Source organism: Saccopteryx bilineata, chromosome 5 (assembly GCF_036850765.1).
Source record: "Saccopteryx bilineata isolate mSacBil1 chromosome 5, mSacBil1_pri_phased_curated, whole genome shotgun sequence".
NCBI lineage: Eukaryota > Metazoa > Chordata > Mammalia > Chiroptera > Emballonuridae > Saccopteryx > Saccopteryx bilineata.
The window spans coordinates 231,656,075-231,669,286 of record NC_089494.1 but is presented as its reverse complement, the minus strand read 5'-3'; positions in this window follow the sequence as shown (position 1 = coordinate 231,669,286).

The following is a 13,212-nucleotide window of genomic DNA, read 5'->3' as shown; positions in this document are numbered from 1 at the left end:
GCTCTGGGGAAAGTTAGCTGCCCTATAAGAAATCTGATTGATGGCACTTCTATACTATGAGAAAGCACAAGACAGCCATGCAAAGAGAGAAATCTTCAAATAGCTATACTTATTGCAGCCCTCTGTAATCCAGGTACAGGACTTTGAGAGAAAAAACATTTCTGTGACTCTATCTTCACTTGGCACTTTAATTGCATAAGAGACTCTTAGGGAGTGCCATTCAGACAAGCCAACAGACATGAAAAAGAATGCAATAAATTGTGGCTTTAAGCCACTAAATTTGGAGAAACTTTATTAAACAGCAATAGATAACTGGAATAGCATCCAACATTTCTTAAGTTCTTATGTATGTGCCAGGTACTTTTCAAAACATGTTCACATGAATCAACTCATTTCAATATTAAATCCATTCCTGAGATAAATAATTATATGTCTGATGAGGAAACTGAACAGTAGTGAGATTAAATACTGAGCTTAAAGTTACACATTGTTAAGTGATATATGAATCTAGAGTCCCTGGGTCACTACTATGCTAACCTGATTCTAAGTAGTAAGTGAGGCACTGTACTGTCATCTTACATATCTCAGTGTGTAATGTCCCATTTGCAATATTATGCCTGGTTGCCTAATAATTTATGCCAACATCCATTAAACTGATCAAAAATATTTTCAGCTTCATCATACCAGATGACAATATGTATATAAACTCTAATGACAGTGTAAAGAAAGATAAAATGTATAAGTAAAATCAATACCATTGATATAAAAATAAATCTATATCACATACATTCAATTACTATATAGTACCAGACATTCTTCTTTCTTCAAAAAAGAAAAACAAAGAAAGAATAACTTTTGAATAACAGTTACTTGTATATAATCTTTTATTCATACCATATTGCCAGCATAAATCATGTATGTAGTCTTAAGAGTAACACCAAATATTATAAGTAAAGTTAAAAACTAGGTCACATTTAGTCTGTTCTTGAAATGTTTATAACCAAGAGTAGTAAGGAATTCCCAAATAGAAAAGCATGTTAATACAAGTGATACAACAAATCACCTTTCAATTAAAAGTGTTATTTTTCGCCTGACCAGGTGGTGGCGCAGTGGATACAGCATCGGACTGGAATGCGGAGGACCCAGGTATGAGACCCTGAGGTCGCCAGCTTGAGCGCAGGCTCATCTGGTTTGAGCAAAAGCTCACCAGCTTGGACCCAAGGTCGCCGGCTCCAGCAAGGAGTTACTCGATCTGCTGTAACCCCCAGTCAAGGCACATATGAGAAAGCAATCAGTGAACAACTAAGGTGTCGCAACAAAAAACTAATGATTGATGCTTCTCATCTCTCTCAGTTCCTGTCTGTCTGTCCCTATCTATCCCTCTCTCTGACTCTCTCTCTCTCTCTGTAAAAAAAAAAAAAAAAAGTTAATTTCCTTTTATACATTTTATATGCTTAGTTTGTCTCTGCCCATACTTTATTTCCCATACACCTCTCTGTCTTTATTCTTACATAATAATATATATAAAGATTAACTTTTATTCAAAGGAAATCATTTATTGCCAATTAGGTAGGAGAAATGGCTGATTAAGTTAGTTTTGTTTTATGGCCATACAACCAACAGCATTCAACACAAGTAGCTAGGCTAGACCAGCAACATTTGATTATATCCACAGCAGTATGATACTAAACAACTATGCTTCTGTGCAAACAAGTCAAAAGATAAGAACAATAACAAGCATAAATATATGTCATATTAACTGAAAAAGACTCCTCATTTTGTCTTTTTCATTGTCTAAACTTATTTTCTGTGGTTCTAAGTTAACTTTTAATTTACAAGATTTGAAAACTGATCTAGAAATAGTAGAAAAGCATCCCTGCTTTTTAAAATATTTCCTTTTATTCTACTCCTGACAACTTTGAAAATCATTTTGGAAATTCTCTCAAAATACCTCTATGGTTAATTTTTTTCACCCCTTTACTTCCTTGATGCCATCTTTTTCTTCCTACATGTACTAAAAGAATGAGTTTGGGACATGTTAGCACACAATAGGCCATGCACTAATATACTATTACTAAAAGAAGATTTTTATAGAACAACCATGGGATGTCAATTTTCTCTTTCTGAAACAAATGAAACTCAAATTAATTCTATCCTACAATTACTTATCAGAACATTTATTTAAAAACAATTTATATTGTCTGAATAAGGTATGTTTTGTAATTCAAAGCATGACTATTTTCAAAGAATCATAAATTTAGATGAATGCTTAAATGGCAAAAATTCTCAGGAGGTAGAAAGAGGAGTTTTCAACCATGATATGAGTGTGAAGCTAATCCCTTTGATTTTTATGTATACTTTCCTACCAAGTAGCAGGAGAGAAAAAGACAGTCGAGAATAGTAAAGTTATATTTATTGTTCAACAAAAAATACAATTTTATAATAATTTTGAAATATGTACATCTTAATTTCCCTCTGATTTCTGTCAAGTAAATGTCAGGCTTATATTATAGACACATGGTAACAACTTTAGTTGAGAGCATTCAAAGTGGTTGTTTTGATTGCACTTTATAATCTTAAATTAGAATTGTATTAAGTAATTTGTTTTGCCTAATTATTTTGAATAAAGTTATTTTATCAAAATGTAGAAATCAAGTGAAAGATACCATTCTTATTGGAAATCAACAAACTTCAAGTTATGATAAACTGAACCTACAAATTGCCAAACAGTATGCTAGGATCCTCAGTTTATCATTAGACAACGGGCATATTGACTTTAATGTTGTTAAACTTGCAAGGTAAAACTGAGAAATTGTAATCAGAGAGTATAGTCTATTCATCCTTTTTTAAAATATAATCATTTTACAAATTAAAAAAAAACAGGTATGTTAACAAGTAATCATAATTTTTTATGAAAAATGCTAGGAAAGAGATTAAGGAACCATGGGAAAATGCTGTGAATTAACTCAACTATGGGGAATTAGATGCAGCATCAGTAAATGGGAACATAGGTGCTATAATTTACAGGAGGTCATCAACAAGACAATAGCAGGAGAAAGGCAACTCAGGCTAAGGATTAGCTTAAAAAGTCTCCAATGTATGGTCATACAGATTATGTCTTAGAGAATTTCATGTTGTCTTGGGTGACTAAGTTATAGAATAGGCGGATGGAGGGGATGAAGGTGACATTAGAGTTGGGTATTGTTGGGCCATAAATCACTGTAAAGAATTCATATTTTATCCCTGAGGTGATAGAGATCCAATAAAAACTCTACAGCAAGTGTGACATGAACAGAAATATTCTAACATCAGTACGGGGAATGGGCAAGGAAGGAGAAATGACACTAAGGGGCCAGAAATTAGACCACCACTTGAACAGAAATGCAAGGACTAATTGTGTAATGGAAAATGGACTACATGTTACTCAACCTATTCAATGAATGCCAGAATTTTAGATCTGCTCTTTAAAGAATGCATTTGAATAATTCAGTTAGCACAATCTTTACAAGGCATTTTCAAATCTAACTATGGTTTATTTTTAGAGTGGCCAGAAGGTTTTAGTCTATTCACAATGAAACCTTTTCCAAAATAAAGAACAATAGTTACTCCTCTCACATTTCTTTATCTGCTAAAAGAAACATTAAACCTAGTCTTGTATATGAATGAATAATATACTGTTCTCACTTATTGAGGAGTATTATATAGTATATGATGTATCAGTTAAAAATTATACATTTAAATATACACAAAAATACACTAATGTCTTTACCCTTTTCATTTTGCATGCAGAAAAGAATTTTTGTTCTCTTCATGGCACTGGTAGGAACACCATAAATGCTAGAGAGAAAGAGTTTTAACACCATACTATGTTATATTTACACTAGTGCAGCGGTTCTCAACCTGTGGGTCGCAACCCTGGCGGGGTTGCCTAAATCTATCGGAAAATACATAATGCATATCAAGTATTTACATTCCGAATCATAACTGTAGCAAAATTACAGTTATGAAGTAGCCATCAAAATTATTTTTTGATTTGGGGTCACCGCAACATGAGGAGCTGTATTGCGGGGGTCACGGCATTAGAAAGGTTGAGAACCACTGCACTAGTGAAAGAGTAAGCAAAATGCAGGAAACTGAAAATAAAGTCAAGGAAGAAATGAAAATATTATCAGAATGTTAAGTAACGTGTCAATGGAAATATCTCTCTTTATAAAGAATACTCATGTATCAATCTGTTTCAATTTCCACTGATGAACATGGGCATCTTGACAATAATATTATTTTACAAGCAGACATATGGGTTTTACTTAATAAATGATGCCACTGATTAGCATTTATCTTAATGCTAATGATACAGATTCATGAATCTGTTTGCCTAGAATATCAAGTTGATGAATGTTACCCTGAAGAGTTTTCAAATGAGAACATAATCCAAACCATGTTAAATGGATATTATTTTACATTCTCCAGAATAAAATGAGACAGATAGCATTTAAGAACTCACAAGATGGATGCATATTTGACATCAAGTAAACATGCTAGAAAATAATAGCAAGGATTTCATGTAATTTTTCTTGTGAGAGAAATTAATTTTCAGAATGCACAGGGGACAATAATACAGATTAGGTACCATTGTAAACAAGTTCACAATTATTGAACTGCCTCAAGGTGTATTTTCATAATCAAAGTAGCCAGCATTGTATTTCCAATTAGTCAGAAAAAATTAATCTGTAACCATTATAGCCCAAAAATGAGCTATGTAGAAATTATTCATTGATTAAAACAAATAAATCTAGTATAATCAAATGGGGCAATCCATTTGAAAAATCATACTACCCTTACATGTTCCGTTAACTTATTTTTCCTACCTCTCTATTTAACCATATAGTTGAGAATAGATTTGTTCATTTGAGTTTGATTTTTACTTTTTTCTGTATTAGCTGTATTTTTCTATTATCAATATTGAAAATAAAAGGCAGGCACTTTTTGTTTATTTTATTTTATTTTTTTAGAGAGAGAGAGAGAAACAAGGAGAGAAGAAAGAGAGGAAAAGTATGAACTCAAAGTTGCTACACTTTAGTTGTTCAATGTTTGTTCCTAATACCTTGACTGAAGGAAGGATGGCTCAAGCCACGCCAGTAGCCCCTTGCACAAGCCAGCAACCTTGGGCTCCATCCATGACCTTGGGCTTCAAGCCAGTGACTTATGGGCTCAAGTCAGAGACCATGGAATCATGTTGATAATCCTGCACTCAAGCCAGAGACCCCTGTGCTCAGGCTAGCAAACCCAATCTCAAGCCCAGGACCTCAGGTTTCGAACCAGGGACCTCAGCACACTGGGTTGATGCTCTATGCATTGTACCACCACTAGTCAAGCAAGAGAAACACTTCCTAACTGGTATTTAGTTCAGTTGGAAACAGGTTCTGGTGACCAGTGAGAACTTCAGAATTTTTTTTAAGCCCATCATAAATCGCTACACAATTAAGGGTGTTCTTACACTTTAAATATTAAAATGTTAATAGAATTGTTCTCACTGGAATAGGGAATTGCTCTGGACAGTTTGGACTGCTATAACAGAATACCATAAACTGGGTGCTTAAGCAACAGAAACTATGTCTTACAATTGTGAAGGTGAGAAGTCCGAGATCAGGAAGAAACATGGTTGGGTTCTCTCCCAGGCTGTAGATTGTCAAGTTCTGATTGTACAGGCATGTGGCAGACAGCAGACAGAAGAAACAATATCTCATAACTCTTATAAGGGTGCTAGCCCCATTTAAGAGGGCTCCAGCCTCATAGCCTCATTTTAATGATCTCCCAAAGGTCCCATCTCCTAATATTATCACATGGGAGATAGGATGTCAAAATATGCATATTGGGAGGACACAAACATTCAGACTATAACAAGAATTACATTGAACTGAACAGATACAATTAAATATGGAGGGCACTTATGTAATTAAAGTGAACAAAATAATACAACATATGCTATGTATTGTATTAGTATGTATTCAAATAGTAATGTGTGTGTGTGGGTGTGTATGTACACATGTGTGCACACATGTAGTGGAAAATCTGTGATAAATTATTTTTCTCTGAGGTACTTTCTCTTTTATAAAAGGTTAAATCAAAAGCCTGATTTTTTCTTCAGAAACAGTTGTTTCAGAACAAGGTTTACATTTAGAATGTTTCATGGTATATCATATAATTTAAAAAAAAAACACCTTTCATTAAAGACCATTAGAGTGCTCTAAGTGCTTCATTCCTCAAAATAATTATACCTAAAATTCTGAGCTACATATTAAAAGACATAAGTACTCATATTTTTATAAGTTAGCCTCATTCACTTTCTCAGAAATTTACTTTGGCCTCACAAGTTAGGATTAAGTTACAGATTTCCACACTTTATTAATTTTGACTCATCAGAAAAAAAATATATATCTGAAACTACTTCAGTTAATCAAAAACACAAAGTTAAACGTTTCTATTGTGTTATATCAGGTATCATAGGCCCTATAACTTTTCTTCACCTACAAAGATTTTTCCCAGACATGACAACTTGGCAAAATTACAATCTAGATAATGGCATTGGTCATTCAGGGAACTAGAAGTGAAGTAAAAACTGGGAATACTCAGTATTATATTAGGGGGGAAGGCTTCAAAAGGAAAATATCATGTCAGAAACAATACTGTGACCAAAAAAGAAAGATAATTATAAACAGAAAAAGTTCATAAACAAAAAGTATTCTAAAGATATTTGTTTATTGTTTTAAATTTAAATAGAAAAAATGCATTAGATACAATGTTAATATTGTAATGATTCCAGAGTTTAGCTCCAATCCATCCTAAAATATAAGCATCTATGAACAAATTTTATATAAATTTAAAACATTATTAGTCTTCAATACTCATTCTCCAGCAGGAAATTGAAAACTGAATTATTCTACAGTGTGATGAGCAAGTATATATTTTGTTTTAAGAAGCAAACCTTATTACCATGACTAGTAGTCTAGCTTTGACAAACAAAAGAAGTTTGCTTAAAGAGACAGTATTTAAAAAATCACTTTCTGAAGAATTATTTAAAAATATTAAACCAACATTTGATAAAATTTCTCTTTTGAAAATAAATTTTCAAAAACAAAATTATAATGACTTTGTTCTTTTCACTCTAATATACTATGGTAATACTCTTACACAGAATAAAATTATTAATTTCAAGGGGTCAAATGTGGTTGCTGTAAGTTCAAGGAATGTGTACTCTGTTAAAAAATAAACAAACAACGATCTCTATATAATCAAAACACCTATATCCTTACCAAATTTTTAACTGTTTTAAATGCCACACTTTATTATTTGCAAGAATAATAAAGCTTAAAAGGTAATAAATTTAGTATTCATGATATAATGATATGCACATTATTATATTTCTCTACTTCCATAATAAAAAAACATTTTCAATTGTATTAATTAAAAAAACAATTGAAAGTTATGCAGTGGGCAGGCAGATACCCTTTCATTTCTCAGTATGTGCAACATTCCAACTGAAAAACCAAGCTGAATATTTTTATTCCTTCAGTTCTCAACATATTTTTGTGTAAAACTGTTCAGGAAATTTTACCATCGAGGGTAAACCAGTTGAAAATGTAACCTCATGTTTACTGTGGCCACTCAATGTCTTATCGCATGTAGCATATGACTTTTCACAAAAATTTGCTTTTGATTTATTTTACAGTAAAGTTTCCTTAAAATAATAGAACCTAACATCATCAACCAAGAATAATATGTTCGTATCTTAAAGAATGAAAGCTCTGATTTATTGTGTATTTGAACTAAAAAACAGAATACATATCAATAAAATGACAACAACCATGCTCTACTACATTAGCAAACATCTATAAATATGAAACACAGACTATCACTCACGAATACAAAGGACTGAAAAGAAGATATCAAAGATTAGATAAAATAATATTTATTTTCTATTATCATAATTTATTTTTTCCCACAAAAGGAAGTTTTTCCTTTTGACTGTATTATCATTGATTTAATCCAGGTATAATACTTGATTCCACTGATAACCTGATAAACAGAAGGGAAAACCCACATAGCTCTGGTTGTCAACAAAAAATCAGTAAAAGATACTCTGGTCAACCCCTGGTCTAAAAGAAATACAAATGATATATGGTAGTTTAGTTAAAAATGGTGAAATAAAAGAATTTATAATTCACTCATCTCCTATGAAATCCCTCCAACAATGACATAATAAAAACTTGAGGAAAATAAAATAGAAATCATGTCTATGATTATAAGTAATTGACAACAAACTGTGATAAATAGCTTTCAAATAAAGAATTATTTGCACTAATAAAAGAAAGAAACTTAGCTGGCATGTACGTTGGATACTCCAGTATTTTTATCTTAAATTGAGATAAAGGTAAATTTAACTTGTTAATTATTAACAACAGTTTTCATATATGGGATATTTGACTCCTAAATTTATAGCCTTCTGTCTTTGAATCATGGATCAGCCTACTCTTCTACACAAACACATCTACACACAAAAAAGTATCTGTTTGATATTCATGAAATATAAACAAATTTTTGGTGGTGGGATTTGAGATTGTTTTTAAATTTCTGTAATACCAATCTTTATTTTTAATAATCATGAATTATTTTTAAAAATAACAATGAAGTCATTGAGATTTAAAAAAAACAAATGAAACAAATGGAAGGCAAAGATTATATAGACAGAAAACAATGAGACATTTCAACTCTTAAGCTACCTCTCTATGCATGGCCTTATATTCCACAGCTCAAACAGCAATTAGGTGGTTTTTCTAAAGCAGAAGCATAGCATGTTTATATTTATCTTATTACCCAGCAATATTTTCAATAAATTCCCACTAATCTGGGATCAAATCCAAACTTTTTAGTAATTTACACAACTCTCTTTAATGCTGCCCTAGCAGATCCTTCCAAAATCAACAACTCTCATTTCTCTATATTCACTCCCCTGCCCCTCCAATCCCATACTCTGAACTATTATTTTGTAGTAAGAATTCCCCTTGAATTTTCAAATCTATACCTCTTTCATGCTTTCTGTGGTGCTAAAAATGTACATTTCTTGTTTGCTTATGAAAGTAGGCAGAGGGGCTAGAATTCCATATTCTACAAAATTCAATTCAGTAATATCTCTGTGAAGCCTTTATTGCCATTACTCTTTCTTCCTATCAATAAAGTTATAAAATTACATGTATCTTTTTTCTACCCTCTATTTCAGTTCCATGCTGAGTAATATTAGAGCCTAATGTAAAAGAATACATAAGAATATATATATATATATATATATATTTTTTTTTTTTTGACAGAGACAGAGATAGGGTCAAAGAGGGGATAGATTGGGACAGACAGACAGGAACAGAGAGAGATGAGAAGCATCAATCATCAGTTTCTCGTTGTGGCACTTTAGTTGTTCATTGATTGCTTTCTCATCTGTACCTTGACCGTGGAGCTACAGCAGACTGAGTAACCCCTTGCTCAAGCCAGCGACCTTGGGTTCAAGCTGGTGAGCTTTGCTCAAACCAGATGAGCCTGTGCTCAAGCTGGCGCCCTCGGAGTCTCGAACTTGGGTCTTCCAAATCCCAGTCCGACACTCTATCCACTGTGCCACCACCACCTGGTCAGGCTGTAAAAGAAAATATTAACACTGGTACTATCTTTATTTAAAATTTGGGTATTTGTTTCATCATGGATTTTTGCATAAATTTTTAATGTTTTTTCATAATTATTTATCTTGCTTATTGAGGTTTACGGAGTCCTCAAATATTTTTGCCCGAGGTGAGTGACAGTCTCAAGTCTATTTTATTCTACTACACTAGATAGTTATTTGTCTACACATCTCTTATCACTATCAGTCTTGTGATCACCTGTAAGGAAAGGAACTGGTTTTATTTATGAACATCTAAAAATCAGCACAGTACACATTAAGCAGGAACCTATCTAGTAAAGATGAATAAAAACCCAGAAAAAAGAAATAACCAAAATTCTTCAGTCTTTAAAGAATGAAATCTTCCACATGAAAGAAAATATCTAATCCAAATGTAAAGATGGTATTATTTCTTCAAACTTTAATTTGAAGCAAATCATGAGCTAAAAAGAATTAAGCAATGAAACTAAAATTAATTTTCTCCCCCATAAACATCTATTTGTGGCACAAAGTATCAAGTGTATCTATTCCAAATCTATGCTTGTATTTAGTCTACATGAGAATCAGAAAATATTAAAATCGAAAGAAACGTAAAATATTTTTTATTCTTACCTTCTTCTTCAAAAAAAGAAATTAAAGCCTAGAGAGTTTAAGCGACTTGTCTAAAACCACAGTAAAGTAGAATAGAGTCAGAACTTGATGTCAGGTCATCCATTTCTCCACCTGGTACTTTTCCATGAGAGGATATTCACAAATCTAGAAGAGGGGACACTGGAAAACAGGGGAGTGGACAGTAGGGATTATTTCGTAGGTCAGATAAAATTAACTATATGGTAGTGGAAAATGATTTGACGTTGGGTAATGGGTATACAACATAATCAACAGTTCAAATGCTATAGAAACGTTTACCTGAAACCTGTGTACTCTTACTGATCAATGTCACCCTGTTAAATAAGATTAAAAAAAGAATTAACAATTCATGGGTAAAATAACCACTAGCAAAATTTTTATGTATTGCTTGAAACACAGTCATTGCCAGGGTGAGGTGATTGAAAAATGACCTTTTAAAGTTCATTCTAACCTTGTCCTTTTATCTTTGTCATTAAATTCACTATGATTCATTTCCTTCTGTAAAAGAGAGTGATTCTATTCTCTGCCTATTCTAACCCAAGATGGGTGAAATTCAATTTAAAATACACATTATTCAAGTACTCTGACTGTACACAAAATGCAAGTCATCTTTAACTATGGATTGATCATGTAAATATATTATACATAGTCATGCCTGGAGAAAATTGGAAGTAATTATGTAGCAATTATTGTCCAACTTGGAGTTGAAAGCTAGAATATAGATATTGGTACTAAATAAAACAATTCTGAATTTCATATTTAAAACTAGAAATATACAAATTACTATTTTCAGCCAAAATTATTATTCTTTAACAAATTGCCAGGACTTTGGGCTTTCATAATGACTCTAATGAGATTTTCTAATGATGATAAGTAACTGGTTCTTCACAAGTGTTATATTTAATGTAGCTGCGAGCTATTAGGAAGATAGAAATGACAACACATTTTTTTTTAATTAGCCTTAAATTTAATGGAATTCATTTAGGGGGAAAAAAACTATGCATTATTATTTTTATTAACATTGCATGCAAATGCAATAATTTCTTCTGTACTAATAATAAAACTTTATGGCCAAATTATTATTCATATTAACAATTAAGAATCTGTGATTAATATTATCCTTTATCTTTTTTTCCCACTTGATTGATTTAAAATCTTCTTCATGAATAAAAGTAAGAAAAATGCTATGAGTTCATTTTGATCTCACTCTATAAATCTAAAATCACTTGTTTTCTTTCTTTTACTATCTGTAAAATTTATAGAAGAATTCAGGTTTGTTTTTGTTTTTTTAAAAAAGCCATTGAAATACTTCCTAAGAGTCGGCCAATAATAAACCAGTAGTATATTCTTAACCAAAGAAGTCAGGTCATTTCATTAGGTTAATGAACAGTCAAAGCTTCCAACAATTTCAAGCATTGTCCTCAAGGCTAGAAATCTACTGACATTTATAAAATAATGTTTGATAAGCTTTTTGTACAAATACTCTTTATTAAATATTGTATATACATTTATACAAATTTTACTGGGCCTCATATTACTGTAATCAATTTGTAAATGAGAGGTTTGGATTAGGTATTTTCTAAAGCATATTTCAGCAGTAAACCTTTTAATTATTCTAGGAAATACCTATAGAAATAACCAATAAGGAATTCTCAAACAGGAATCACAATTAATACTTGGCATTTGCACATATTACAGGTCTTATAGAATACCACTCCAAGGCGATGCAACAACTTAAAAACTAATGCCGATTAATAAAATTTATTTTTTAAAATGTAAGAGATCGTGTCTGCAAGGTGGCTATTTTTCTTAAAATATCCCCGCAAACATCCAGAACATATTCATTCACAAAACCCAGGTCAGAGAGAAAGAGTAGTAAGAAGAAATATCTGGATGCAATGCAACAGAAAAGTAGACCTAGATTTAGCAGCATAAGACAGCGGCCAGAAATTCAATTAACTTGTTAAACCCACCTAATGAAAAAGGAAAGTCAGTACATGAAAATCCTGATGAATTGCATAACAGATTTAGCAGCATCCTACCCTTTGGCTATGATTTTTTTCTTTACTCCATTCCTATCCTGTTGCTCTTTTAATTTTAAAAAGCTCTCCTTGTTTATGAAACTGTAAAAATAATTTCCTTCAAAATAAACATGAAACTGCCCAGAAATACAGAACTATGAAAATAAAAACTCCCCAGAAGTGTAGCATTCCACCAGATCTATGCATATGTTGGGAAAAGCATCCAGAAAGGCATATTGAGTTTCTAATTCTGATGATTCTGTGATTCTGATAAAATTTCAGACAGGTAATCCATAAGATCTTACAATGCCTAAATTGCTACTTTCAGGTACAGTGCTTTTCACTCACAAAATAATCTGTGCCACATTTTTATTATAATTTGATGTCAATTGCTGAAGTTGTACTAATGTGTACTTATCTCAAATGTGGCTATATGAACAATCTACCTGTTATCTCTGTCAGTATAGGAGACAAATATTTTGAATATGTTTTCAGACTCTAAATAGTTTTTCTCCATTAAAGAATGCAATAGCTTCTGCTAGTTTATGGTTCATTAGCATGCACTGACTGTTCTACTATTTAAGTAATATCGTAGGCAAAGGTGAAGGGGCTTTTCTAGAGAGATAATGTCTAGCATAGTGCCTGGGACATGTTAGTCTCTGAATAAACATATGTTGAAAGAATACATAACTGAATGAACTACTATCAAAAGGATTCATACAATGAGTTCACCTTTGGCTCAAAGCACAAATTTTCAAGTCAACAGTTAAGTCCTGTTTGGCCAATTTATGACAGGGAATAGATTTTCCCTGGTCTCTATTTTTTTTTTTTAATGCAGCAGAAGTTTCATTCTATTGG